This window comes from Lithobates pipiens, unplaced genomic scaffold (assembly GCF_037356315.1).
Source record: "Lithobates pipiens isolate NorthernLeopardFrog02 unplaced genomic scaffold, aLitPip1_a1.2 Scaffold_19, whole genome shotgun sequence".
NCBI classification, from domain to species: domain Eukaryota; kingdom Metazoa; phylum Chordata; class Amphibia; order Anura; family Ranidae; genus Lithobates; species Lithobates pipiens.
Window position 1 is genome coordinate 31,994,530 of NW_027507764.1, and position 10,647 is coordinate 32,005,176.

A 10,647-nucleotide genomic window follows, 5' to 3' on the forward strand; every position below is an offset into this window, starting at 1 on the left:
AGTAATAATTAGAAATAATAGTACAGGTGGATCCCCCCAGGAAGACAATAGGAATAGTGACTACCACAACCAATACAACAGACAATGGTAGGGGGTTAATACACCTCAAAAGTCAATCTCAACTAATAGGAAATAAAGTATGCTAAATATAAGAGATTTAATACAAGCAATTCAATAAACCATTATCTGATTCACTAACCACACATACAAAGCCGGTACCCTAGAACATTTGTAACAATGCAAAAGAAAGACCAAAACTCTTATCTACTTGTGACAGTTGGAAGTCACTTCTATAAATGTCCCCTTTTCCAGAAATATCAATGCTTAAAATATTTAAATTCCCTCAAAAATCAATCCTGTAACTCCTAGTTTCCATTGCCTGCAAAATACAATGAATTTAGTTGAGACAAAATCTAAACAAATAAAAAAAACTAACAGTAAAATTTTTTTTTTATTATTAATGCCTCAAGTACAAGCTTTTTCTTCCTTTTTTTAATAAAAAAATAAATAATTGTTTTCTTTAATAAGAATATGTTTGCCATCAACAAAAAAAACACAAAACAAAAGATACTGAAGTAAGTTGAGCAAAAAACAAAAAACAAATTATTCTATAATTTTCCCACTCAGTATAAACTCCCCGTTTAAATTAAATTACTATACAATATACTCTTCTATTATACAGGATCTCTAAATATTAATAAGTGGCGATTTCGTTTGTTTTGCAGTCCGCCGAAAGTCCGTTGGAAAAACTGTCGGACCTAGTCTGCCAGAAAGTCCGGTTGTGTGTACGCCTTATTACACGCACTAAACATAATGTACATATTTTATCTGTTGCGCTAAAAACTCTCAGCCTAGTGTCCTGACAAAGTGGTCATTAATTATGTTACCCAAAAAATCTATATACTTTACCAAATGATATCACTAGAGATATCAGATCTTGGAGAGAAATCCTAGTCTAAATCTGGCCATAGAAGGGTATCATTTTGAAAATAAATAAAATAATTTGGAAACAAATGTTCTAAGAAAGTTCATTTTGTTTTTCTAATTATTGAGAATTTTTGTATGATTTATTTTATGACTTTTCCTAAAATATTTCATAATAATTTTATTAAGGCTGGGTTTAGCGACCTTCCAGCAAAACCTTTTTGGAGGGAAAGTGACAAATGTGTGGGTGTGACAGGGTCTCCTAAGGTTAAGTTATGTTAAGTTATGTTAAGTTATGTTAAGTTATGTTAAGTTATGTTAAGTTATGTTAAGTTATGCATTCCTGAAAGGCTGTCCACCCCCCATTGTATATCTAACCAATCCTTTGTTTTGGACATCTGGGGGTAAAAAAGATTTTGATCTCATTGTCTAGATAACTACCCAGTCTGTGATAATCCTCTCAGTCATTTGTTACACATTCTAGCATACAGTATCACCTGTAATTAATTGAATATTCCCCATTAACAGCTTACATTTAAATTAAACAATTCCCATCTATCTTCACAACATGGACATAGAAGACATTACCAACCACACTGATCAAACTCTAAAATATATATTCTAATTATAAAATTATTTATCTGTTAATTGAGATTTCACATAAATTCAAATTGATACAATTAGTTCCACATTAAGTTAAACATTATAATATATAAATCTGGTTTAAATGACACAAAGTGTCTATATCATCCATTCTCAAACATTTCAACATGGAGGAACCGCAGAAATAATTTTGAAGTCTCAGATTATATCTCAGTTATATCTACAGCTCTGTGTATATTAGTGTGATGGTCAGTGGGAAGAATGTTCCTTACATTGGTGGTCAGTAGGGAGAGTCCCCCCTTACAGAGAGCTTAAAATATCACTGGTGTAAGTAACAAGGAAAACCAAGGAAACCTTAGCAACTTCTGGAGGAACTTTGGGGTTCCATGGAGATCTGGTTGAGAGGTTGATCTTGACAAATTTTCTTCTCTTGGGAACAAAAATATTATGTCAGTAAAGGAAGGGCTAGTTTTGGCCTCTTGAGAAATTTGTCATTGGCTTCCCATTTATAATACTAAGATTAAGGTTTCCGTTTTACCATGACAACATCTAGTGTTGTGTTTAGAAGAATAATATCTAACCCATTTTTATTCGACAGTATTCAGAACAAGTGGTTTTGAAAGTTATTTTCTCACTGACCTAGAGCAATCATGTGTATATCAATTAATGGAAAATATCATAATGACAAACAAAGTATTGAAGAAATGATCAGGCAGTTTGGAGACATCTAAAAAAAAAAAAAAAAGCCCAGACATGGCAGCTCCAATATTTCTATCCTGACATTTTTTTAATTCTTCTTCAAATTATGTTTCTGTCGATTACATTTTATAATCATTTTTTTTTTTTTTTTCTCAATGAAGTCTCTTTTTTTTAACTAAAGCCATTAAAATACAATGTTACTGGGAATAAGACTTAATTATAAGAGAAAAATAGAATAGAACCATCAAGAACCAACAGCCAATGTAACATTAAAAAAAAAAATACAAAATAAAATCTTTGTCTGGTTAGCACTCCCTCTTGTATTCGTTATTCAGTCTAGAATTATATTTCCCTTTTTATGGTTAATATGGTGGAAAGATTAATTTTTAAAACTCAGTAAAGTTTCAAAGCATTTGGGTTTTAGTATATTTAATCCAATCACCTATTCTCTAGAAAACCTGTTTATATGCAAATCGGCAACAACATTCCGAGGCTGTTTGCATAACATTTCCATTCCAAGTCAGCCAATAGAAAGCCTTCATTCTCTGTCATCCCCGCCCATCTCCCTTGTATAAAGTGGGTCTTTCCCTCCTCTGATCAGTGACTACTTCCAGAGATCCCGGTATACTCCTCTATTACAGCACAGCTGAAATTTTGGTGACGTTGTCCGGAGCTGATCTGCAGTGGAACCAAATACTCAGAGAAACTGATTTGATATTTTCACAGCTGACTCCTCCATCACATTAAGGTAAGGTCATCTCCATCTAACAATCAATGGCTCTTTATTATTTAATGAACATTCTGATAACACTGGGTAATAATAATTATGGGTGGAGGTTCAGTTCAGGATAATATGTAATACAATGTATACAGAAGACATGATAGCAATTGGATGCTTGCCATGATCAGTCTGATGAAAAAGTTGTTCATAATACAATATATGCAATAAAGGGTTGAGGTGGTAATTTGTGTGATGTAATACAAAGGGAATTGCATGTTTGGGTGGCCAAGTAATGTATAGTTGTTATAAGTCTCCTATTACACATATATTCCAATCTGTACAAAAACAATTGACTGAACAATATTTAATTCTTTGCTATGAAAAATTCCCTCTCACCAAAACTGGAGTACAACATTTTACATAATATCGTTGAGCATTCCCTTCACTTCATTTCATGGAGTCTGTCAGTCTGGTACTATGAGGTCGTACTGACAACATAAAGATAATATTAAGTTGGAAAATGCCTTGAAAAAGATTTTAAGGCGCATGAAAAGGGATGTGACAATTGAGTGTTTGGATGTTATGACATCACTCATGGTTATTGTAGATCATTCTGGAACTTCACGATTTTGTAGAGAATGCTTTAGGGAAGTGGCACTAATATCTTCTGATTTTCTTTAGCCATTTTCTATATTTTAAATGATGGTTCTGATTAAAATGACACTTCTTACTTGGCTGAGCTCTGTGTTCATCCTCCTGACTTAATGTACCAAAACTGGAAACTTGGCATAGCTGGTTGGCAACAAAAAAGTAGAGTATCTCTTATAGTTCATTGTTATGATATTGTTACTCTTTTCATGGCAGTATCTGCCAGACATATTGGGGTCATCAAGAGAATGCTGGCTGCAGATACACTTATCCATCAGTGCTTACCAATTTACATTTCCTTACCGAAGGGATACAAATGAGTCTTTTGGCCACCAGTTACTGAGAGGGCCCCTGCACACAACTGAACTGGTAACTTGTGGATATAGCCTGGCACCTATTTATGTATTGGTAAATGTCTTGGAAATTATTTTTGCTTTTCTACTTGATCAAGTTATACCATTGCCTGATAATTGTCTTGTATATACGTAGATTTCTGTCTTTCCATATTCAGTTCCTTTAAATGTACTCCGTACTTTTCCGTTGTTGTGTTCAAGCTCTAGATTTACTGTCCAAAACTTTTTTTCTGAGTCATATACCTATTGATGTGAAGGTCTACTGAGCATTTCATATTTTATAGGCACATAACTGAGGGTAATAGTATTCATATTTGACAAATGTCTATAGATTATTTTTTCTGCCCAATAATTTATTGCTATTATTGCTTACAATAAATTGTTGTTTTAACAGCAATCTTTGTTTGCTCTCTAGGACACCATGGCCTCCGTTGCCCATGAGGTGGAAGCTCTTCTGGATAGAATGGTCTCCTTCTACGCGGAGAGACTACAGCAGGTGGATGTACAGAAGTACTTCCTCATGGGGAAGGAACTTGGAAAAGGTGGGTATGGAAGAGTATTGCTGGCAAACGACAGGAGAACAGGTCAGTGAATTTATCGAATCACCATTTTGATATCCTCTACAAATAATTGTGTATATCTGTAAAATAATTTCTCCAAGATGTCACTAATTGTAGACTCGCCCTAAAATAAAAGGGAGCAGTCAAGTAGAATCCCTGATCAACACACATGAGGAGGTATATGCAGTGAGAGAATATGTCCCAATTATACATTTTTTTTACGTCTCTATAAATATCAATATGGATTATTGTGTTATACATGTTATAAGATTATTTAGGTAACTAAGCATTGGGCTGACTCCTTAGGAGTAGTTTTGTAAACATCAAAATGTCTTGATGGGTACATATGTGTCTGGAGGAGTGGACATTCCTAGACAGGCTGTGTTTGCATGCAGACAGTCCTAGATAAGGACCACATGTAATGCTGAGTCTATGAGATAAAATACAAATGCAATTAATACAAGGAACTGACTAGGAGCAGTCAGGCCGGGAAGGATGTGATGCTAATGATGGTAGACATCCTCTAGCCAGGAAATGAGGTGGGTTCTCTCTGACTTGCTGAAGCTTCTAATGAACTTTGATTTTACTGCACACCGCAGCAGATATTATTATAATTCTTGAGAGTTTGAGAGTGAACATTTGAAAATGAGCAGCTATTTCCAATTTTTGATTTAAGTTCAATTCTTTTTCTTTTTTTTTCACAGGTCAAAGGATGGCTTTGAAGTTCGTGGATAGAAGCAGAAACAGTCAGGAGTCTTTCCTCCGGGAGTTCAGCATCTCATCCTTTCTTTCGTCTCACCCCAACATCATCGGATGCTGTGACGTGATCTGCAAAACCACGTACAACTTTGTCTTTGCTCAAGAACTGGCTCCTGTTGGCGATCTGTTCTCTCTAATTATACCACATGTAAGTACATTAAGATATACATATGGCTGAATTTGTTTCTGTTAGTTTCTTAGTCTTAGTATTTTTTGTTGCAGGAGCCTGCAAAGCATTGCACCAGTGACCAGCAGAACACTGATGCCATGCAGGTCTCCTGCCAGACCCGTCAGTATTTCTGCTTCTTCATACAAGGGAGCCGATACATGCTGACAGGAAGAATGAATGATCTACCACAGTGCTCACCACACCATTGTAGTTCATTCAAAGCTACAAGCCAAAAGCCAGGCAAATACATTCACATATGACAAATAAATACCTACACATAGGACAAATATTTCATCTCTAGTCTAAACCTAAAAAAAGATATGGCTATACATATACCTTACCGGTTTCTGAATATTTATTCTGAATGTCTCCTTATATTCTCCCTACCATATTTATTATCTATTGTATTTTGATATTATTTATTTACTTTTTAGGTGGGAATTCCAGAAGACGCAGTGAAGAGATGTGCTGTTCAGATCTCCAATGCCCTCTAATTCATAGCGGAGAAAGGACTTGTACACATGGACCTGAAGCCAGAAAATATTTTGGTGTTTGATAAGGAGTGTCATTGCATCAAGATCACAGACTTTGGCCTTGCTAAGGTCAGAGGGACAGCGATAAAATCCAGGTGTGGCAGCAGATCCTACATGGCCCCAGAGATGCGTGGCATGACCATTTCAGGTGGATTGACTATAGATGGCAGCCTCGATGTGTGGGCGTTTGGTGTTATCATCTACTGCTTACTTACAGGAGAGTTACCATGGCGGGTGGCCATGCTTGATGATAAAAGGTTACAAACGTTTTGTTGAATGGCAAAACAACTTCAAGATGGGTAACCCTCCTGAAGCATGGAGAAAAGTCCCCACTAAGATACGAAGGATGTTTCGTGGTCTTTTGGCAATTGATTACTCCAAAAGAAGTCAAAGTGCCGAAGTCCTCAAATACAAAAGTGAAAGCTGGAAAGAACAACCTGCAGATTCAGCTACACGAGAAGAGGATGAAGATCCCGTTGAAACAAATTCTTCTGCCCAATCTGAGGACTTGTCGGTTTCTCATCTGAACACTTCGCAGAGCTCCAGAGTTTCCATCACATCTAATCTCAGCTCCATGTCTTCTTCCCTTTTGACCACAGATACTTCTGTATCTCAGTCTGAGATGTCTCCAGAGGCGCAGGAGGACAACGTGGAAGAGGCGCAGGAGGACAACGTGGAAGAGGCGCAGGAGGACAACGTGGAAGAGGCGCAGGAGGACAACGTGGAAGAGGCGCAGGAGGACAACGTGGAAGAGGCGCAGGAGGACAACATAGGAGAGGCGCTAATTATGTTTGATGACTAATTTCCCCTACATTACGGTGCAGAGGTAGACATCGGGTAAAGAAGAATTGGTGAGTGATGGGACATCAGAAACAACATTACAAGCCCAATTTTCTCAGGTATGTTACTTTCTTGAGGAAATACATAGCTAATTAGGTTATATATGCATTTTGCTGTAGTCAGTTTCACAGTTCAAACCATTTGGACCATGTCACACTAGCAATTCTGCACTAAGTGTGTAGTCATTACTCTTTGTCCTGCCATATCCACCACTAATTTTACTGTTTTTACTAAATGCATGGTATCTCCATCCAAAGCATATAGACCGATTACTCTTTTATTTTTATTAACAAAAGCCCTCTGTTCTTTTTAGTTGTCCGTCTTCTGATGTTCAGATATCTATACAATTATTTTATTTCACTACCAAGAATGTTGTAAATGGATTAAACCTTTCACCCAGCCTCTGAACTATTGCAAGCCTGGCATAACCAAATTCTATGTCCAATACTTTGTGTTATCGGTGTTCTGACAGATACAGTCCGCCTATCAAAAAAAAAAAATAAAGAGTTCGCTCTGAACTGCTCATGCTCTACGCTTGCGTACTAAGCATTCCAAAGAAGATGCCGAAAGTCTTCGAACACTCACAGCTGAAAGTGGCGCCTGCGCAGTACCTCTTCCATTATCTCACAGCCTCCCGCTTGCTCCCGACGCTGGAGGGGGTGGATTTCTGAAATGGGTGGCTGTATGGAATGCAGGAGGGCGGGTGTTTAGTGAACTGAAGGCTGGCCTTTATTAATGTTTATGGTGCGGGTGTTTGCAATGCTGGAGGGGGCGGATTTTTGAGGATAGATCACTGGCTTTATTAATGTTTATGGGCGGGTGTTTGCAAGCTGGAGGGGGCGGATTTGAAAAATGTGTTTAGGAATGTTTATGGGTGTTTTTTGTGTACATATTTAAACATCTAACACAAAGAATTCGCCACAGTTTCAGTGCGGAATTTTGAAGTTTTGTTGTTGATTAATAGCAGAACCCTCTTATTTCAACACTTTTGTAAGTATTCTTATATGTTATTCCCCTTCAGGGCTGTCTGTGCACAGAGCTTGCATTGGATGGGTGGATGAATGGATTTTTGAACAGGGCACAGGGCTTATAAAATTCTATGGATGATAAACAGTGGAGACTTATTAACAGTTGAATTGTTTTGGGTGGAGAACATACACATACATACATATATACATATATATATATATATATATATATATAGCACAAACTGCCTGCCATGTGGGGGACGGGGGTGGGAAGACACAATAGGATGGTCATGATGTGTATTGCTGCAATTGGCCATTGTGCTTCAATGTTATTACCCTTCAGGCCTGTCTATGTACAGGGCATGTATTATATGGATATATCATTAATACTGTACATGTATTAACAGTTGAAAAGTTTTCTTCAAAAGTTGTGAGGTGTACTCGCACCTCCCCCCATGGCAGCCTTTTTGTCATTGGACACATCCTCTCGAACACACATCTTCCCATCATCCCCCCTCCCCTATTGGCCGCCATTTTGTGCAATAAACATCCTCTCCACCACACATCTCCTCCCTCCCCCCATGGCAGCCTTTTTGTCATTGGACACATCCTCTCAAAACACACATGTTCCCATCACCCCCCCTCCCCTATTGGCCGCCATTTTGTGCAATACACATCCTCTCCACCACACATCTCCCCCCTCCTCCCCATGGAAGCCTTTTTGTCATTGGACACATCCTCTTAAAACACACATCTTCCCATCATTCCCCCATCCTCTCCACCACACATCTCCCCCCTCCTCCCCATGGAAGCCTTTTTGTCATTGGACACATCCTCTCAAAACACACATCTTCCCATCATTCCCCCTCCCCTCCCCTATTGGCTGCTATTTTGTGCAATGCAAATCCTCTCCACCACACATCTTCCCCCTCCCCCCTTGGCAGCCATTTTGTGCAATACACATCCTCTCCACCACACATCATGCCCATTGTGTCCCCCCACATGCAAGCCAATTTTTGCAATGCACATACTCACCCCCACACGACTTTGCCATTGTTTCCTCCCCTCACCCCACCACATACACAGCACGTGTGTATTATTGATGGATCCAGCTGACATTTAGATGGATACAACTTACAATGACTGATATGTTTTGTATGGATGAGGGATGAACACAATGGCATAGATGTCTAGGGCATATATGGACGTTTCTTGCTGAGTATGTTAAAAAATTGCGCACATGCACACAGTACACACAGCTCTGTATGGGCCCATTATATATTTTACAGGACATCAAGGTTGGGTCCTGGACAGGTGCCATGTAGCACCAGCATTCAGATTGTGGTCCCTTTAAGGGAGTAACAGTAGACTTCAGGGGGTCACCCAGAATGGGTGAGGAATTCCGGGGGTAGTCATCAGGAGAGGACTGACTTGCGGTCCTCTCTACATTAAGAGAGAGTTAGTTGGGACCCGAAATTTGGGGGGCTCCCAAGTGATATTCTGGTTAAGAGCCTCCCTCTCTGACCACAGGGATTCAGCACACAGGGGGTTAAAGGCCTCCAGGAAAACAGCTCATAAAAGACAGGAATTAGTGAAGAGGAGTAGGTGATTTACACCTGTCTGATGAGCTGTGTTGTTGTTTTGGAGGCTCTAAAAGGACTCTCAAAACTTTGGGGCGAAGACCCGGCTACAGAACTGTATGCGTTCTCAAATTTTTGCTTTTGTGCTGAAGATAAGCGGACTTTGGTTTATATTTTGATCTGTGTGCTGAAGAAAGCCTTATTTTTGATTTACTTAGAAATCAAATATGAAACCAAAAGACTTAACGGTTTATGCACTTAGTCCTGTGGAGCGATTATCCCTAAAGTTTACTAAAGTATATATATATATATATATATATATATATATATATATATATATATATATATATAGCACTAACCCCCCAAGGAGCTGCTGGTTATATTTGGGATTACCGATACCTCACCTGTTACAGCTCCATCTTGAGCATCCCGTGGAACATAACCTAAAAGAGGATTCAGTGTCAGTCTCAACCTTTTCTTTGGGCCTTTTTTTTTTTATATAGAAAATAGAACACAGTCTTTCGATAAAGGGTAGAGGGTTAGGGGTGAGTTCAGGTACTTAAATTGCAGATATTAGACGAATCCAGAGAAATTTCACAAACGGGATTCCTGAAGTCCCCCGGATAGGTCTCTCTCACTAGGCCTAGCAACCAGTAGGATGCTCACTGAGGGATTAGATAAACTTTAAAGAACCACCATACGGTACCAGTTTCTCTCAGCGGATCCGGCTATATCATATGAGTGTTGATCTAGGTCACGTCCTTCAACAAAGCCTCCAGGCTCCTTCAGAGAAGCCAACCTTGAAAGGGTCCTCCCCTGGGGTTCTTGAGTTGCTGGGCCTCTCCCTTCAGATGAGACGGCACCGGACCTTCCTTGAATTAGTAGGCTACGAAAGTCACTAGGATCTACCACTGCAGTTGCATTGCCTTGGGCCGACCAGCCAGCCCCAAGACACAAGGATGCATGGTTCCACACCCCAGGCCAGGAGGGCCATGAGGCTGGGTCAGGAGAACCACACGGACAGGAAAAGAACTCCCAGTCACATGGTGTCGGTACCTTAAATACACCCCCCCAGAATGCACAGCAGGAGAACACTCCCACTGGGCTGGTTACCGAGAGGTAAGTGGCATTTAATGCATCCAGCTAGACTGCCTTTCTACTTTTGCCGGAGGTGGCAGCAACACCTACGGTCAAGGAGAACCCAGTACAACCCAGCTGGACTGGTACTGAAACCAGAAACTTTGTGAAATTATTCTGAAGCCCAACTGTGGCTTTAGGCAACTTCATTTT

At 39.3% G+C, this 10,647-nt stretch overlaps 1 pseudogene; it reads left to right on the top strand.

The window, feature by feature from the left end:
* Positions 1-4,369: 4,369 nt before the first annotated feature.
* On the top strand, positions 4,370-6,245 carry LOC143998003 (serine/threonine-protein kinase SBK1-like; annotated as a pseudogene).
* The last annotated feature ends 4,402 nt before the right edge of the window (positions 6,246-10,647 follow it).